The following is a 20,120-nucleotide window of genomic DNA, read 5'->3' on the forward strand; positions in this document are numbered from 1 at the left end:
AGAAGGAGTTCAAAAAGGCCACATCACAACACATCACCTTAGTAGAAAGCTGGGGTAAGACATTCGCATGCCATCCTTGACAGTAAGTTCAATCACTCAGTGAATTCCTTTGTTTCCCTCATACAATTGGCATTGTTGTGTTTTTATGACTGTTTATTAACTTTTTGTAGCAGAACTTTCTGTTTGCATGCGGAAAGATCTGGAAATTCAAATAATTTTCAGTCAGCTGACCTCTAAGTTGATGTTATGTATTTGGTCCACCAGGAACCCAAGATTTGTTTCTCTTCCATAGAAATGAACATTATCAATATATAAATGTAAAACCTTTATATGCATGTTATATAATTTTACAGGCTGATGTATATTCAAAATGGTCAAATATATAATAATAATATATAATTTTTACTTTAAATCTTACTGCATAATGAGTGCTATAAATTAAAGGCTAAATATTCTTACCTTCTCCAGTGTGAAGACTTATATCAAAATACTCTTCTATTTTAGACCTACAAACTAGTATCCACACAGTGCTGTTTGCAGCGCTGATTGCAGCTGGCTGTGTTATTCAGTTTCTGCTTTACAGCTGATGTCAAAGGGGTCAAACCTCTGTTTCATTTTGCAGCCAATTATGTCTTCACAATTCATTTGAAAACAATGAAATTACAACCAGAAATCGATTTTCAAAGATGCATTGCTTTTGCAGGAAATAAACTTCTCGCTCTAATAGTCAGTGATTTTACCACCTGGAAGTCCCAAAGGCTTTGCTTTCCAGTTTAGCAGAGAATTTCAGGAAATCCCCAACGCTCCACAAATTCTCCAGACACATCAAAACCAGAAACAGTGCTAAACACCACATGATCCTGAATAACTTTCCATCTTAAAAATATTCAACATCTTTTTGTGTATCAGTAAAAGTCTGACATAATTTGGGCTTTGTTCCTCTTCAATACTACCAAATATGCCAGTAATATTTTACTGGTTCCTCTGGAAAAGACTAGTGAAGGTCAGGATTTTTGTTGTTTTGTTGGAGTTTTTTTAGAAAATTATCTTATTCATGTTCAGTTATATTCTGGTACCAGGAAAAATAAATATATTTAACACATACTAGTAAAGGATGTACTCCTAGTCTTAAAATACTATAGCAAAACATGCAGCTGATTACCTACAAATACTAATCAGTGAAATTTGAACTGTCATAACTTAGAACAATGTGTTGTACATTTTTAAAATACTTTTCTAAGCAAACATTTAGGCTATGCTACCTGTAATGTGAATAAGTTTACATGTATCCACTATTTATCACTGTTAAAATCATTTTTTCTAAATACATACAGCTCTTTCCAATTAAGTGCTGCAATATGTGGAGGACTGTAAACAAAAAGAATGGAAAAGACAGACTTCCTGCAAAGAGTTAAGCATATGGAGAAAGATAATCACCTTTTCCCCCCCACCATCCTTTCTTCCATTATATTAGGATGTAAAGTCATTTGCAAAGTTCTTTTGAAGAGCTCAGAGCTCTGTTATGAACACCATTATAATACTTCCTTCTTTTTTAAATTATTAGTTTTTTCTAAACTGAACAGTATTAGTTACCGTAGAAAGTGTCTTAACAGACTTCAGAAGACGGGCAAAGAACACCAAGTCACAGTGTCACAGTGATATGTCCCATGCAATTTTTCAGATTTGGTCTCTTGATGTCTTTGCCTCCTTCCTTTCCTGCCTCTCTGGAATTACCCCTTTAGCATGGAAGTCATCACTACCTAGAGTTTTCCTGAAAGGTTTTCCATCAGAACCCAGTTTTCCTTCAGAAAGCAGGATTTCCTTTCAAATAACTGGGCCAGAACTGGTCCTTCAAACATTAGATTTGTCTTTATAATCCATTAAATATTTCCCTTCCTTTTGAAACTATGACAGTTTTTATTTATTTTCAGAAATTGGAAGTAAATTTAACTGAAAGTAATTCAGAAACAACCAAGATGACTGAAATAGCCCTACTAGGCTTTTTTCTGTTGCATTGGTTGAATTCAAGGACTGTACAAATTCCGAAACAAGAAACTCATTAAGCTGCCTAAGTGAAGAGAAGGAATACTTAGATAATTAGTAGTACTCTGAAAATGAAAAAGATAAATAAAAGTTATTAGACTTCATCTCAGAAGACAATTTTTTTATTATTATTATTAGTTTGCAACAGGTGATATTTGGAAGTAAAACCAAGAATTTTTTCTGGAGTAGAAGAGTATTGTGCAGAGGAACATGTAAGTCTTTTTTGGATTACCCAACCCACATGATCTCTGTCTGTTTTCTTTTATTGTACTCCATCAAACGATGTTTGGAGTTTATTTTACTTACTCTCCACTGTTTTTACACAAGGTAATGCAAGCAGCTGCTCTTGTTCCAGATCACCTGTCCCTGAATCACTACTAAAATTGGCTGTTAGATATTCCTTCAAAGTTTGTCTGTGTAGAGAAACTCATTAAACTTCAGCAGCAGCTCCATACTGACTGGCAATTGTATTCTCTTTCCACATTTATTGTATGGTAGTTACCAACCACAACAGGTCAGAAATACATATTATTTAAGAGATTGTTCATCTTTTCTTGAAATACTGACTCAGAATAGAGACAGTGATTGGCATTTTGCACCTGTTATCACAGAAACCGGATGGAGCATGAAAGCCCATATTGCCCTTACTGCTATGTTCATTGATCTGTTTGAATCACACCAACAAGAAATGTATCATGCTTTAGCTCTAGGACCCCTTGACCTGCACAAATTTTAATTCTTAACCACATTATTTCTTGGTCACATGGTGTTTTAGTGGCCTGCAGAGGTGAAACATAGCTGTTATATTGCACTCGCACAAGTTGCACTTCAATACACATCGCGATGTCAACACTCGTGATGAGCATCTGTTTAATTACTTCACATTCTTTCCTGAGAGCCAGCTTTGGTTCCTTCCAAAATGACCCTTCAGTCTTTGCACCAGCAATTTTGATCTTATGTAACTTCTTCAAGCAGTTGCCATTCCCAAGTGAAAAAAAAGTATCTTCTTGGAACAATCTGATTTTTCTTCTCCTGTAACATCTCAATTCCTACCAAATAGAAACTAAGCATACTGGTTTTACTTACAGGTTTGGGTCTTTTGAAAACTTCAGTTAAATCTCCTTTTGTGACCTATTCCCATCAAAAGTATTCATTAGGATTCTTTACGTCTCATACACCAAACCACCTGATGCTAAGATCAGCAGCATTTCCTAGTTTCTACTCTTAATATTGTTGCTTCTGGCTCAGAATGTGTACACAGAGGATTTCATTTTTCATAGCCATATGTTCTCTAGTATTGCCACCTCCATCTAGCAGATATTTTATAATTTAATGGCCTTATTTTCAACAGTGATGAACACCTGCATCTTTCCCCAAAGCAGCCCATAATCATTAAGTGTGTATAGTATTATTTGGCCACATACCCTCTTTATTTTCTCTTAATCGTACAGGGAATATTTACAGATACTTTAAATAACCTTAGCACCTTATTTTTGCTCACCATTATCATTTCATGTTCTTCTATATAGTTTTGTTTTCCTTAGCTTTTAAGATTGTCAGTGCTGTCTAGAATTATTTTAATTTCTAGTCTCTAAAGTATGTTTCAAGTTTGCTTTGTCCTTATTTCCCATTGAGGATATTTTAAATGTATAAAAAAAAGCATTTACACTTATTCCTGAAATGATGGTAAAAGCTATTTCATTTTACTTTGTTACTCACAGCTTCCTTACACAGTAAGAGCAGGAAACACAACCCCAAACCCAAATAAGACTTTTTTTTTTTTTTTTTTTTTTTTGTGAAAGTAAGCAATAGAGAAAGTAGATTATTCAAATTTTAAAGGTGGCTTATTCAGTAACGCCCAAGAAAATATACATAAATCAAAATAAATAAAATCTCAACTAAACAGGCACACATTGCAGGACAGCTAAAATCCACAATCACTGAACATCTTCAAGCAAAAAGTCAAAGAACAAAATTCATAATGATGTGGAAAGTTCACACAACGGCAATCACATCACTTAAACCAAACTCTATATCTACTTTCACACTAGTTTTATTCATATTAAATTCATTATATGATCCCTGGATCCAATGCTCAAAATATGTAGAAGAGTGACCAGCAGATATCAGCACTTACAGACTCACTAAGCTGGCAACTTAATTTTTACTTCTGTAACCTTCCCACAGTTCATTTACACAAAACCAGATAATCTCCATCTTATACCACTAAAAATAATACTAAAGGAACTGATGGACCTACTTTCTGTCCAAGAATTCTGTGTTAGTAGATCAGGATAGATAATAACACAATAGATTCAAAGGCTATTAGTTTTCCAAAAATACCGTATGGTTTCATTATTGAATTTTACAGCATGTTAATGTGTTATTAATGCAATAATTAAGAAGAAACTGAACAATATGGGATTTATAGAAGTTTCACAAAAATTAGTGATATTACAGATGAAAAAATTTGTGTTCTTCTGCTATACATATGTTTCAAAGTACCAGACTACAAATTATAATTCGCTACAGTTAGTTGCAGTCTGAGACAAACTAACTAGTTCTCAGCTCATTAGTTCTTCTTTCACACAAAATTAATCAAAATTTAAATCTGTATATGTAAGCTGTTTAGTAGTCTGATTACAGATTAGCAAAGTGTTTTTATTCTAATGTATGGGTTTGAGTTTAAATCATATGTTTAATCATCTATTAATTTGCAGATTCATAAAATCTTGCAATTAACTCAAGCTGAGAGGTATTTTTTCCATTACACTTGTGTTAAGTGCTTGCACACATATGCATGCATATATATGCAAATTCCTGTTGCCTTTCAAGAACAAGAGCTTTGTTTTTATGTACTTATATTCCCATGAAGTGCTTTACAGGTTCCATGTGTCATCTCACATAAAAGTTTTGCGGTGTATATGACATTATATCTTCCAGTGAAGGGCCACAAAGATGGTTAAGGGGTTGGAGTATCTCACATATGAGGAAAGGCTGAGAGATTTGGGACTGTTCAGCCTGGAGAAGAGCAGGCTCAGGGGAGATCTTATTAATGAATATAGATACCTGAAGGGAGAGTGTAGAGAGGACAGAGCCAGGCTCTTTCCAGTACTGCCCAATGACAGGACCAAAGGCACAGATTGAAACATGGAGGGTTCCTCCTGAACATCAGGAAAGACTTTTTTGTGACTGAGCACTGGCACAGTTCTCCCAGGGAAGTTGTGGAGTCTCCATCCTTGGAGATATTCAAAAGCCATACAGACATGGTCCTGGGTAACCTGTTCTGGGCAGTCCATCTTGAGCAGGGGAGTTGGACAACATGAGCTCCACACGTCCCTTCCAACCTCAACCATTCTGTGACTCTGTGATTTGGTGATTCTGTGACATCGTAAGCAATAAAGCTTTGTTGCTTCAGTTTGGTCACTAATGGTTTCTGTGACCAATTTTTTTTTTTTTTTTAACACTTTCAAGCTGTTTACCTGCAAGAAAAAACAATCAGTCTTAAACAATGTATTTTTAGATATGCCACAATCCACTTGATTAACTTTTGAAAGTATCTATTTCTTATTTTCTGTATGAATTTCACCCAAAATGCCCCAAACCTGAAAACATTTCCAAGAAACACACTTTAATGGTCACCCTTTCCTTGAAGCTTTTTTACATAAATACTCTGCTTGTAAAAGGCAGGATCCATTTACAAGGACTAGGGGTTTCCTTTCCAAATATTCTCCCACCACACATAAAAGCTATGAGGCATCATATAAACCATAAAGTAAACGCATATCTGCATAGACATAGAAGAGAAAAGAGACACTCAGATCTATCCAAAGACCCCAGGTCAACAGTGCAGAGTTTGATGATGATGCTGTCTAGAACTCCCTTTTCCACACAGCACAAGCCTCTTTTCAATAAAAGAAAATGAAATCCCATTGCTGCTACCTCATCTACTGAATGACCTACTGGTTGTTCTGCTATATCTCTGTCTTGTTATGGGCCTGGATCAGGAGTACTGTCCTGTCACTGACTATTTAACACTACACCGATGTGGGGTAGGAGGACAGGCTTTAGTGCACTGCAGTTGAAGTCACAACAAATAATTCCACCTTCCTTGATCTTACCAGCAAGCACAAAACAAGATACCATCAGACTCAACTGAGAAATAGGCTTGTAAATTAGTTAACTAAACCACTAAAAGTTTGAGTTCTATTTCAAGTCTGACTTTTTCCATCAGTCACTGTGTCTCATTAAACCATAGGATGATAGGCCAGAAAACGCTCTGTTCACAAGTATCTTTTTTTCACACACATTCTTCTACACTGCAGCTGTAGGAAGCAGACCAAAAAGTCTGCCTGACCCTGTCTCTGACGGTGGCCCTATGGTAGATGCCTGGGGAAAAGAGTAAACGTTGCATGCTCTCCCAGACCTCAGTAGTTTGCAGCTCAAGACTTTCCTAATTCTGAGGTGATTTTATTTTGTTTTGTTTTGTTTTAGCCTGAGTTTTCAATGTATCTTTTTCATAAGTTCATTCAGGTGCTTTTTCAACCCACGTTATCTTTGTGCATCTACATCTTATAATCATAGAATCATAGAATGGTTTGGGTTGGAAGGGACCTTAAAGATCATCTGGTCCCAACCCTCCTTGCCATGAGCAGAGACACCTTCCACTAGACCAGGTTGCTCAAAGCACCATGCAACCTGGCCTTGAACACTTCCAGGGAGGGGGCATCCACAACTTCTCTGGGCAACTTATTTCAGTGTTTCACCACCCTCATAGTGAAGAATGTCTTCCTTATATCTAATCTAAATCTAACCTCTTTCAGTTTAAAGCCATTACCCCTTGTCCTACCACTGTGTGCCCTTGTAAAAAGTCCCTCTCCTGCTTTCTTGTAGGCCCCCTTCAGGTACTGGAGGGCTACTATGAGGTCTCCCCAGAACCTTCTCTTCTCCAGGATGAACAACCCGAACTCTGTCAGCCTGTCTTAATAGGAGAGGTTCTCCAGCCCTCAGATCATCTTCATGACCCTCCTCTGAACTCATTCCAGCAGATCCATGTCTTTCCTGTACTGAGGATGCCAGAGCTGGACACAGCACTCCAGGTGGGGTCTCACCAGAGCAGAGTAGAGGGGGAAAATCACCTTCCTCCATCTGCTGGCCACATTTCTTTTGATGCAGCCCAGGATACAGTTGGCTTTCTGTGCTGCAAGCGCACATTGCCGAGTCGTGTTGAGTTTCTCATCAACCAACACCCCCCAGTCCTCCTCAGGGCTGCTCTCAATCCATTCTCCGCCCAGCCTGTATTTGTGCTTGGGATTGCCCCAACCCTTGTGCAGGAACTTGCACTTGGCTTTGTTGAACTTCATGAGGTTCTCACAGGCCCAGCTCTCTAGTCTGTCAAGGTCCCTCTGGATGGCATCCCTACCTTCCAGTGTTTCAACTGTACCACACAGCTTGGTGTCATCAGCAAACCTGCTGAGGGTGCACTCAGTTCCACTGTCCATGTCACCAACAAAGATGTTAAACAGTGCCGGTCCCAATACCAACCCCTGAGGAACACCATTCATCACTGATCTCCACTTGGACATCGAGCCGTTGACCGCAACTGTTTGAGTGCAACCATCCAGCCAATTCCTTATCCACCCAAGTAGTCCATCCATTGAATCCATGTCTCTCCAATTTAGAGACAAGGATGTCATGCGGGACAGTGTCAAATGCTTTGCACAAGTCCAGGTAGATGATGTCTGTTGCTCCTCCCTTATCCACCAATGCTGTAACCCCATCGTAGAAGGCCACCAGATTTGTCAGGCACAATTTGCTCTTAGTGAAGCCATGTTGGCCGTCACCAATTATGTCTTTATTTTCCATGTGCCTTAGCATAGTTTCCAGGAGAATCTGCTCCATGATCTTACTGGGAACAGAGGTGAGGCTGACTGGCCTGTAGTTCCCCGGGTTTTCCTTTTTTTCCCTTTTAAATGAGTTTTAATGAGTTCTACTGCTTAATTCTGCATACTGTAAAGAAATCTCATTTGTTTTTAAGTAGTCATTTGTTAATTTTGCTTGAAATTCTCTAGTTTTTAAATGAGATTAGAAAGCCCACAGTCATTCCTTATTTTCCTCTTCCATGTTCTTGTTCTATGCACCTACTGTATCTACTCTTGCTCGTGTCTCTTCCAGTCTGAAAGATCCCATTGGCTTTAATTCCCAGCTGCACACACACTGCCTGTACCTTTAATGTTGTCACCTTTCTACAAAGGTGGAACCTTTTCCAGTTTGACTTCCAGCTTGGCTTCTGCTTGCTGAGATGGTAGAGGAATGACAACTATGCACACAATTCAAGATGCACACTTATTATGTGCTATGCCAGATGTTGGGATACCTGAGATTTCTTTTATGTTTTTGGCCATTCCTATAGCTCTTTTTTAAAGCCTCTTCAAGCTTTCAGTTTCCATACTGCATTGTTGGTACCTGGCCACAATGCGGTAGTCCAGCAATAATCACATGGCTGCTAACCAAGCACAGAAATAACAGCAGACTCAGTATTCCTTTGGCCACAGAACTATCCTCATGTTCAGTTGATGTTCCACAATGAGTTGCGAGTCTTTCTCAGAGCTACTGCTTTCTGTCACAGGAAGCTCTGACGTACAGTAGGTGACTGGACCATATTAGTTCAGGAGGATCCTAATGCCAGAACACTACACATGCAAAAGCAGTCTGCAGTATTTTTTTTCTCCCTGTATGATATATGTATCACTGGATACACACAGCTTACAGAGGGCTCTAGACTGTTTGGTGTCAGTGCTCTGACTTCTTTTTTATTGATCCTTCAGCTTTCACATCATTAGTGAATTGATCAGTAATGATTTTATGCCATAGATAAAAATGTTAAACAACTCTGGGTCCACAGAACTCAGTCCAGCAAAACATCCACTCAGCGATGCTTTCCCAGCAATCGTTTCTCAGAGAACATAATTTACGTAATGTTTTCATCTGACGGATACATATTGATTTGGTGTTGGTTTTGCTTTTTAGTCAAAACGTTTTGCAATACCATGTTAAAATATCTCACAGATCCCTAATTGTATTACATCAACACTTTCAGCAACCAAGCTTACAGTGACAACTTTTTTTTTCTAAGTTAGCTTAACAAGATCAATTTTCAATAAATCTATGCCCATTGGCATTAATTAACTTTTCTTAACTCAGAAAAAAAAGTCATATCTATTACCCACCATTCCAATTGTTCACAATCTACACAAGACAGACAAGCTTATAATTACTTCAGTCACCTTATTTTCTCTCTTTAAATATTGTCACAGCATTAGTTTTCTTTGGTCCCCTGGAACTTTCCCAGCATTCCACAACACATAGACAGTCCAGAAAGTTTAGCAGCTCAGATAGGTTATAAAATTCAGAAGCTAAAATGCCCAACTTTAAAAAACTGTTTGAGCTTGCTATCTAACATCTTCCTGAAAGCATTTGATCATGATCTTCACATCTTGCAAATAAATCTTCTGACTTTTTCTCAAATGTATAACAGAAACATTTGTTCCACCATTTTCATGTACTAGTGCACATGAATACTGTTATCAAGATCCCCTTTGATACCCAAATACTCAAACACTCATTTTTATAAATTCTGCTTGTCATTTGCGTCTCCTTAAAAACACAGAAAAACCTCACGGGGTATGCTTTTAACTATCAGTGTAAAATCTGTACAGAAAGTTCTCATGAAATCACTCACATATCATACAAAAGAAAACTTAAAGTTCTAACTCTATTTTCTTAAAGAAATTAGTGTGTGTCATCATGAGAATTCTAACACAAAAATGTCTAGACAGAATTTGCCCTAAAATAGTTTGTTTTCTCCAGGCACCATGGACAGTATTCAAAAGGCATACCACCAAAACAGCTAGAACTCCACTTCTATGATTCCTCTATAAAGCCTGTTGATCTACACATGTTGAAGATTGTACTGCATCATGCAATTTTCATCATTTAAATCAAAAGAGAAAGCTTATTAATTCATAATCCTTAAAAAAAAGGAGTGTAAAGAGAGCACAGCTGGAGTTGTAATAGGGTAATGGGTTGTCCAAAATCTAAGCCTAACATTGTTGACACCAAAAAAAACTTTAGAAAGCCTGCCAAAACACTATTGAGGATGACTGACTGACGATCAGCTGTGGTTAAAAAGCTGTGTCATAAGGAATACATTCTGAAAGCTGCTTTGCAAGCACTTGGGTATCATCCACATCAGCTCTGGTACTACCAAGCAGAGACTAACCTCTAGAAGGTGGCTCTAAATTTGTGCTGCATTTTCATAGCTCTGAGATACAGAGATATTGAAGTTATTGTTCCCTTCTCCATCCATGCAACTTGTACCATAAGTCAGGAAACATGCTGCAATAAGAATAAACATTTCAGACACACACCAGTCAAAGGTCCGCTTACAGATGGAGTTTATGTGCTTCAAAGATGATGTTGGGTACTTCCTAGGGGGGCCAGGAATGTTACATACTCCAATGAGTGCATCCTTCCTTATAAGAGAATCACTTTTGTCTTTGCTGCACAGAATTCTCAGCCTTGGCAGTAAAATTTGAGAAAGATTCATTCAGGCACTCTTGCAACAATACTCTTCCCTGAATAAAATTCATGTGACCTGGTAACAAATACATGCAAATAAACCTGTTTCCTGTTTCAGTGATTATGAAGCAATACCAAGATTTTCAGTTGTGTGCACATCATCAGATATATGTACGTTACAGTACAGGACAGATTTTCTCCTAGATTGATTGATGTTCTTTTTGGACATTATCTTCTCCATGTTTCCTTCTGCTTGGTGTGTTCTGACAGTTTTGCTTGACTGCACTATAGATACAACAGGTTGTTTTTTTCCTGGAAGTACAACAATATGGCCACTCAAAATCACCTCAGCAGCAAGTTATTCTTGAGTTTTTTCCACACAGTAGTTTTGAGATAGGCTAGACAAGATCACTACAGACAGCTACCTTATCATAACTGTAAGCTGCTCTTAACTCTGTGATCCTGCCCAGTGAGTCTTTCAGAGTCTATTTTTTCCATCAGAGAATTATAGACAATAGCTACACGTATTTACCAGCTACATGCATATGTTGCTCTTATGCATACTCGGGATCCTAATAGGTTTTAAATATCACATGTGATAGCTGATACTAATCCTGCAAGATATTGTGCTACAGAGCAAAAGGAAAAATCTGACATATTTAATTTTATACATCAACTCATTCCAATTCAAATTTTTACCTAAAAAAAGTTAAAGAGAGTACTCTTAATTCTGCTTTTATCCACAAAAATAAAGCAATGTGGTATCAAGCTTTGGAGGATAAACGCTGCATAAAACAATGGATTTTGCATGAATGAAGTGTGGAATGGATAAGAAGCCATGGCTCCACACCCTCTAATGCTGAAAATGCCCACTACTTGCTTTCTGTCAAATTACTCAGAGTTCACACTAATTTTTTTCCTTCACAACAGCTTCATGGCAAGTGCAGGGAACAGAAAGTACACATAGTACAAGGTTCAAGGCTTAATCTTAAAATCATAAATATTTTTTTAACAAATTTGAATGAGCAGAATGAGTTTATGCTTCAGGAGTGCTTTGAATTACATGTGCAAAGTGCTTCTATTCCTGGAGTGCCATCCAAGTTGGTAAACAAAGCATAAAGATTTCTGGCTCTGCCTGGAAGCTCTGGTGCTTGCCAAGGTTCACATCCTCTCTAGGCTTTCCCTGGTGGCTCTCAAACAGATTAAGCTCTACCTATACCGTAGTAGATCCGCATAGGTAATACTTCTATTACTTTTCCCACAAAGAAGGCTAACAACAACATAGGAAAATGACATATGTGGCTATGTTTGCCATCTGTGTTCATGTTACTGAAAAATATAATAAGACCATATTTCTCAATGCCACCAGCCTATGCCAACAGTTTCTTGATGAAATATACCCATAAGTACAGCAGTATAGTATGAGTTCCAAAGAAACCTAGACTTGGATGAACAGAAGGTGATAAATATACAATGAAATTTCATGACAATTATTGATTCTGTACAGTTGCACATAGAAATCTACTATAAAGTGTTCTATTTGTATGGTTACAAATTATACACGTTGCATTGAACTGAATAAAATCATGTTTGAGTGAACTCTAATAAAGTGAAATGTCACTTCGTACATTTGAATTAAAGTCCAGTTACTTAAATGAATCAGGCTGTGCAAATTGCAATTTTAATAATAATGAACCTTTAATTAGTGATGTTACACTGTGGAGGAAAGACTTTTGAAATGAGCATGCATATGGCAGTCCTGTCTTTGATCGCTAAGTTAATAAATGCTGCTTAAAACTGTCGCCTCTCATTTTCACAGCTTAGAGACTTCTTAAAAGTAACACCAGCTTTGAGCACTACAAAAAACATCAGTAATACACTTGTTTGTAGGCACCATAAAAGAAATATGCCAATCTGATTATAAATATGAAAAAATAAATAAAATTAGACAGCAAATTTATTCTAAGGATACTACTTTTTAACATTTAATTTTTCTTAATTTGAAGGTTTTGGCTGGGGTTTTTTTTTCCTTTTTTTTTTTTTTTCCCCCCATGTCAGGAGACATGTTATTTTACCAGTCCCAGTTTGTGCCTTTAAAAACTTGAAAATATCTTACATAGCTTGAAATAGTTCAACTACAATGAATAGATCATGACTGTATTTGGTTTAAGCTGTCCCTAATTGACTCTCCAACATTTCAAGGAAACTCAGAGACTTGAAATATTTTTATTGACCTGGAAAAGGTCTGGATTTTTTTTTTTTTTTTTCCTAATCTAGAAAGATTAAAAAGAAAAAAAAGCAGGGCTTAGACACGATACTCACTGACCTGGAAAGACTGCTATTTCAGCTTGCTTGCTACGGAATGATTGTAAAAGACTTTTAGCAACTTTGCTCTTCCTAACAGATATTCTATTTTATTTTATTTTTATTTATATAAAAATTTATTTTATATACATTTATTTATATAAAATTTATTTTATATATTTTATTTTTATTTTATTCTATTCTATTCTATTCTTATTAACAGATATTCTATTTTGCTAAACAGTGTGGCTGTTATTCATATTGCCTTCATTTCTAAAAGCATTTTAAGGGATCACGCATTAATTAAGAGAATACTACGTAGCATGCACAAGTTCTATTGGGTGAATTATTTGGCACAGAATATTTCTAGTACTTTAACATGGTTTTGTTCAGTCTCTGTTACTGAAATACCATCTGTTATCTGAGACTACTTCGTAAGTGCTACCACATTTCAAGGAACTATTTTTTCTTAGCCAGAAAAGACCAGTTCAGCAAAACAAAATTTATTGGGAACATATGACAAAGCCATTACCCAGAAAGGTTTCTTGATTTAAAATGGTATTTCTGAATACTATCAGCTCTAGCAAGAGATCAGGGATTTGGGATCTGTTTTTAATGCTGTAAGTGAACTACCTGAGGTAAAGAACGAACCTAAAAACCTTTTGTAATATTTTACATTGATTGTGTATGCTTTTTTCCCCATTTTTCAGTACACTGTTTATAGAGGAAGAGATACTTAAACTTTTTTTTCCCAGATGAAAAGAAGACTTGAGTTCATAGGTTGCTACCTAAGACATCATTTATGAAGTGAAAATACCAGGACCATTAACTGAGCATCAGTCACCAATCAGATTTTAAGCAGCCAACTTCCTTGCTTTTTCTTAAACTCCTATTGTTAGAGGTGTTTTAGGTAGGTGTGCACATTAATTCACTAGAGAGCTGACAAACCTTGGCAGAAGAGAATCAAAGGACAACAGTTCTGCTGTTAGAAAAAAATGGGCTTCAGCCCTATATGTTTTGGTTTTACAGCAAACGACCAATGCATATCTTTTATTTTAGAAAAGCTGTCTTTGCAAGCTACATATGCTTTGCTATCTAAGGTGCTCCCTGTTTAATATGAACTTACATTCAAGAACAGATGTAATTCATTCTTACAGGGTAAGAGGTTTAAATAATGGTATGTGACTTTCTTAAACTCAGAAGAGTAAGTACAAGGGCCTTTGAGGATTCCAAGGCAAATTATGCAAGATCATGGCCTAGATTAAAAAATATGTTGGTCATCCTTGACCTTAAATCTATCAGCTATTCTAGATACTCTATCCCTAAAAACTACAAAAGATTCTAATTCCACCATGACATGAACAGTATTGTTTCTACTAAAACTTGCTTAGAACAACATAAACTGGGTCAAAAATAAATAATTATGCAGAATGGTAGATAGCATCCAAGTCCTATATGCACCCTGTAGTCCCAGTTTTCAGTTGTGAGTGCCCATAGCACATCAGAAAGGACTGCAAAAATAATTTTCTCACAATCAGTTCCTGCATATTTAAAATATATAAAGGGAATTAATTGCATTAATATATAAAGAGCATTAATTGTCTTCAGGCAGGGAAGGTTGCTTCATGGTACAACTTCAGGATCATGGCCTATATGTTTGTCTTGATGGGTAGCAAACAGTGCCACCAGAACAAGGAAATGTATAAGTTACCAATAAGAACAGTGCCGGAGCATCATGTAACCAGACCATAAATATCTGATATAGTTTCTGAAGCAGTAATTTTGTCTTATTTGAGGTGAAAGGAGAGAGAAGAAACACAATTCAGGCTCTATGTAAATCACTTGGTTTTAAACTATAACAGTTTCTCCTCAGACTTTTTTGTCTCAGAACTGACAGATTTGCAGTCATTTTTACTCCAAGAAATGAACATACATCAGTTTCATTATCCCCCCCAGCAAGCAGCTATTTCAGGGATTAAACCTTTTTTGTATCATGTTCTGTGATGACAGAAAGGTAAATGTCAGCAGGATTACTCCAAAGGAAAAAAGGCAAAGATTCCTGAACAATCAGATGACCATGCCTTCTAGAGAAAAACAACCTGGTCTGGTGTGATGGTTCAGCAATTTTTCCTGCACGGTGGAAGACAAGCCAGATCTCCACACACTGAGTAAGTGTCATAACCAACGCAAGTGCGATATGAGTGAAGGGTGTTTGCAATTCTCTCTCTCCTCTTGTTTTTCCAAATACTGTCTAATTCATTGCTTTTTCTTCTGTTAAAAGGGGCCTGAAATGGAAATGAAACTTTGTTATAGGCCAAATCTTTCAAAAATATATCATCCCATCCAGATATTTGGCTTAGCATTTCATCAAGAACAAAACAGGAGTGAAGACTTTTTCCTCTATGCATAGGTCAAAATGTAAAAAAAAAAAAAAAAAAAAAAAAAAGAAATACCATTTTTTCTTCCTTTGAAAGATGAGACCATCTTTTGGTGATGAGACCGTGATTTTTGAAGGTTCCTGAGTTCCACTACATCACAGAAGTGAGAATGTGCAAAAGCAATAGACTAAGGAAACACATTCACTATGGTAAGGAAATATTTTCCTTCAGACTGTCAATTTAAAAACTTGAACGACTGCTAAAATCATTTTAATTTTCCTTTAAATTAAAAATTTAATCCCTTATCAGAAATAAAGACATAAGAAAGAGCAGACAACGGAAATTATCTATTAATCACATGTATTTTTATTTTCTCCAAAAGACCTGGTTTTGATTAATTTCTTTCATCAAAGGAGAGAAGTTTTTATAATAGTAGAAAAGAAAGCTAAAGTAGATATAATATAAAGCATGTGGTTAAAATAATTGGCAGCCTATACATGGTAATTGCTTGGTATCCAGCATGATCACTGTCAAACTATTTGTGAAGTAGGACTCCCTAGAGAGAATGCTACTCCGGAACATTTTTATGGGAGCTTTACTTTTTACCAAGGAATACAATAAAGCACCTTATTATCAGGGGAAGTTCATGGTCTTGGTGTTTTGAAATAGTCTAAGATCATTACGATTGTCTAGTTATACTGGGCCAAATCCTTGCATAAGTCATTTTAAGTGTACCTACTTCAATTTACAAGAACTATGGATTTGACCCAGACATTTTCTCTTTAAAGAGGTAGGTTGCAAGTTAAACCAGGCAAGCTATAGCAAGCTTTTTTATTGAACTGGTAGGTTTTAATGCAATTAGAGGGAGGATGCCTGGAGGGGGAAGAGGTTAAGTATTGGGTTAAAAGTTGAAGAAAGAGAACATTAAAATAAAACTTGCTTTTGAATTTGGCAGAATATTTATAGAAAAATTGTTTGCAATGTCTGATTGTATTGTTGCTAGGAAGAAAAAAAAAGTGTGCTTTAGAAAGGTACATAGAAACAACGGGGAGTAAATAGATTGGTTGTATTGTTATATATTGGCTATTTGATGAGAATTCCAGACTAAAAAGCCAACTGGAATTGTTTTTACGTCATGACAGGGAAAGTATCAGTAATCCTCCTTACACCAGTAAAGGCTGCAAAATCACACTATGCTTTGACAAGGTGGAAAGTTCAGTGACACAACTAGTTACTGGAGAAGATGATCCAGAAAACGTTGTCAAACTATGGAATAATTTAGATGGAAAGGACCTCTGGATGTCATTTAGTCCAAATCGGTTTGCACCCTCATTCAAAGCAGGGACAACTTAAAGCAACTTTCTTGGGACCTTGTTTAGTTAAATTTTGGTTGTCTCCATGGATGGAGATCCTGACGACTAAACTAAAGGTTGCAAGCCATGCAGTTAACTGACTTTTTTCTTAATTAGCAATTTTCCCTTCTTCTTAACCACAGTGCTAATAGATGCAAAGCTAGAAAATGCTGTAAAATAACTCAGTGACTCACTTTTACCAAAAACTAATATTTGTATGGGATTGCACTAAGGCCTCCCTTGCATTTTTATATACATATATATCTGTTGGAATCTATTTTCAATAACTTTTAAAACAAAGTCAGGGAAACTGTAAGTTCAAGAAACAAACAACAAAAAAAAAAGAAAAATATAAAAGGGAAAAGAGAAGGTCTAACTCAACATTCTATTTTAATTTCAGTGAATTGTCCAGAAAAGTTCTATTTAATTTAGAATTTGCTTCAAGTCATTAGACTCTGGACAGATTGATTCTTTTTTTTTTTTTATTTTGGGAAGAAAGAAAAAAAGGATAAATTATTTTTTTTTAATTCTCAGAGGGTTGTCTTTTTTTTTTCAACGTCCCCTCTGACCTGCTGTTTTCATGAAGTTCCCTGTCCTCCAAGAGAATCTAATAGCTTTATTTCCTGGAGGTGTTGTCTGTTACAACTGATAAAATATAAAAACAAAACAAAATAAAAAAAAAAATCCTCATTAGTGACAAACAAACTTCATAGTCAAAGGTTACATTAAAAAATCCCAAAGGTTTGACATCTCATACATGTAGTATAAGTAAGTTGTTCATAGATCCTGGTATTATTCTTTTTCTGTGCAACGCCACTCATGTCACATCAAGGCACCCTTTGCATTCTGTTAAAGAGCGATTGTGATAGTGAGCACCCATAGTCTCACTCAGACAGTCTTTGGGAAGTACTCAAGACAGTCACTTGTTTAATTCAACAACCCTGTCTCTGTTCTGATTTTTTGGAACTGGTGCACAGCTCAGTCACTGTCCACTACTGTGTAGCAAGGCCCTTTCCAATAAATTAAAGTTCTCTCATTTATTTAACAAGTGTTAATAGATGTGTCTTAGGTATTGAATGACCCTTTTTCCATTAACTTCAGCACTAAAAAGACACACAAGCAACACAGCACAGACAAAAATACTGTGCATTGCTCAGTTAAAAAGAAAATGTTACCATATTATGCAGTTGTTCCCCCACTGAAATAATCTTAATTTCCTTCTTTCTCCTCCATTTGATTACATTATAAAAACATTTTTCCAGTTTAGACAGATTTTTTTTGCTTCATTACATTAGCTTTTTCCTTTCCCTCAATTCTGCAGTGAGCAGACCGCGTGCACACACACATGCACACACACACACCCCTTTCTCAGTCTCTCTGCTTTTAGCAATAATTTGCACATAATGGAACAGCCAGAGGGGGGTTTGATCAATGACCTCTGTCTCAGAGATGCTGTTCCAAGGGAAACACATCTGCCAACATAAAGTATTGGAGCAATCATAGCTCAGTGAGCGCCGTAATAAGCAACTGTTACACTGGAGCCATCAGTCATGTTCAGTTACAGACCTGAAAGGATATGGCACCTCAGGGAGCAATGTCCTTCCATAAATTTGGGCAGCAATGAAGAATGATTTGCAATCAAGTAATAAAAGGCCTAAAAAAGGTCCACCATGCATACTAACATCCAATACAGCTGACAAAGAAAATAAAAAACCTTGGCATTGTTTGCTCGTTATGTAAACTACACAGCTGTCCAAGCAATTAAGATATGATTTTGGGAATTCTCTCGTAAAAATTTGCTAACAGCGCTTCCACTTGTGAAAGTGACATTCTTCTTTATCAGTAAAGTGCATTTCATTAAGGTAATGCAATTTCATCTAGCTTAATAGTAGGAATTGCTTAACCTTATGGCAAGAGTACGTAAACAACATAAAATTAATGACACTCCGTGCATTGTGGGAATAGATTTGCATTAGTGACAGCATTGATCAAGTAATAGAGAAACTAACATGCACTTCCAATTGTTGGTACTCTAGGGATTTCTGTTCACTGTCTGCAAAGTCATATTTCTGGTCTTCTGGTTGCAAAACTGTTAGAAAAGATAAAATTCACAGTAAGCTTTGCAATTTTTCAGTACTAACACTAATGAAATAAGCATGATAAAAAGGGCATAGATCTGAGAGGATCCATCTTCACAGGCAGGCTAAAAATATAAATGAAACAGAAGAGACATGCAAGGGTCTTTTAGAAGTGGTGTTTCAGTTTAAATGTGCAGCACCCCCATGATTCAGGACGGTTTTTTCTTCCATTCCCTCAGATAAGAAAATTTGTAAGTGCTACAGCCACTACTTAATGTTCTGATACTTTTATGGATCCAACTACAGGAATGCTTATTCTGTTTTACATGCTGGACTTCTACCATTAATGGTACGGCTGTGTGTTGTTACACAGTGTTACAGGCAGGACTATTCTCTAGAATGTGAGATTTTCCACAGGCCAAAGTCAAGAAAAAATACCGAGAGCACATAAAGTCACATCTGCTCCCAGCAGGATCTTCAGTGTTTTGTACAACCTTTCTTCAGTGGTGAGACTTTACAGACACACATGACTGTGCAAGCATAGCAGTAAAGCCTGTTGTGGGTAGTCTGATCCCTTTCTTATTAGGAGGTGATTTTCTCTGGCCCCTCTTGATGCCTGAGATTAAGAAATCTATGACTTCTTAAAGAGGTTTGGTGACTTTCTGAAAAGTCTCTCTTAGGCCAGCACAAACGTGCAACCATAGGAGTAGCCCCTGTTAATGCAGTTGAATCTTGATTGCTAGTATTTATATTCAACACTAAAGACCTGCTTTCAGCTCATCTTTGTTCCAAAGGAACTACTTAATAGAACTCATCTGAAATGCTCTCATTTTATTAATTTTAGTACTAGGATTATGAGCAAGAAACCCATCACAGAGCTGAGGGAAAAGATGGGGACTGCTTTGGCAGAAATCAGCAAGTCACCTCCATCAAGGACCACTACTTCTTCTGGGGATTCTATTTTGCTTTGTTTTGCCCTTTTTGAGTTTATTGCTTATTTTAGAGATTTTAATTTAAAAGACAAAAAACTAATTCTGTCTCTTTCTTCCAGATGAAGGACATAAATGGAATTATTAACTGTAAATTCCCTTCACTTAAGTAACTTCATGACAGAAAAAATGCCTCAGGCTGCAGAGATTCCTACTAAAACAACATATGCATAGTAGACAAGCTGAGGAAAAAATAGTATTGGTCTCAAATCTCTTTAAGCAATAGCAATCAAAGGTGTTATTTGAAATAATAATGGGTGACACTTTCAGATAATATTGGGTTAGACCCTTTGTTCAAAGTGTCCTTTTTATGTCAAAGACATTTCTCAACAGTAAAAAGATTCAAAGTTATGAAAACAAGAGCCATGCAACTAGAGGGAAAGGACATTTTACCAG

This window comes from Platalea leucorodia (assembly GCF_965183815.1).
Source record: "Platalea leucorodia genome assembly, chromosome: Z".
Classification (NCBI taxonomy): Eukaryota; Metazoa; Chordata; class Aves; order Pelecaniformes; family Threskiornithidae; genus Platalea; species Platalea leucorodia.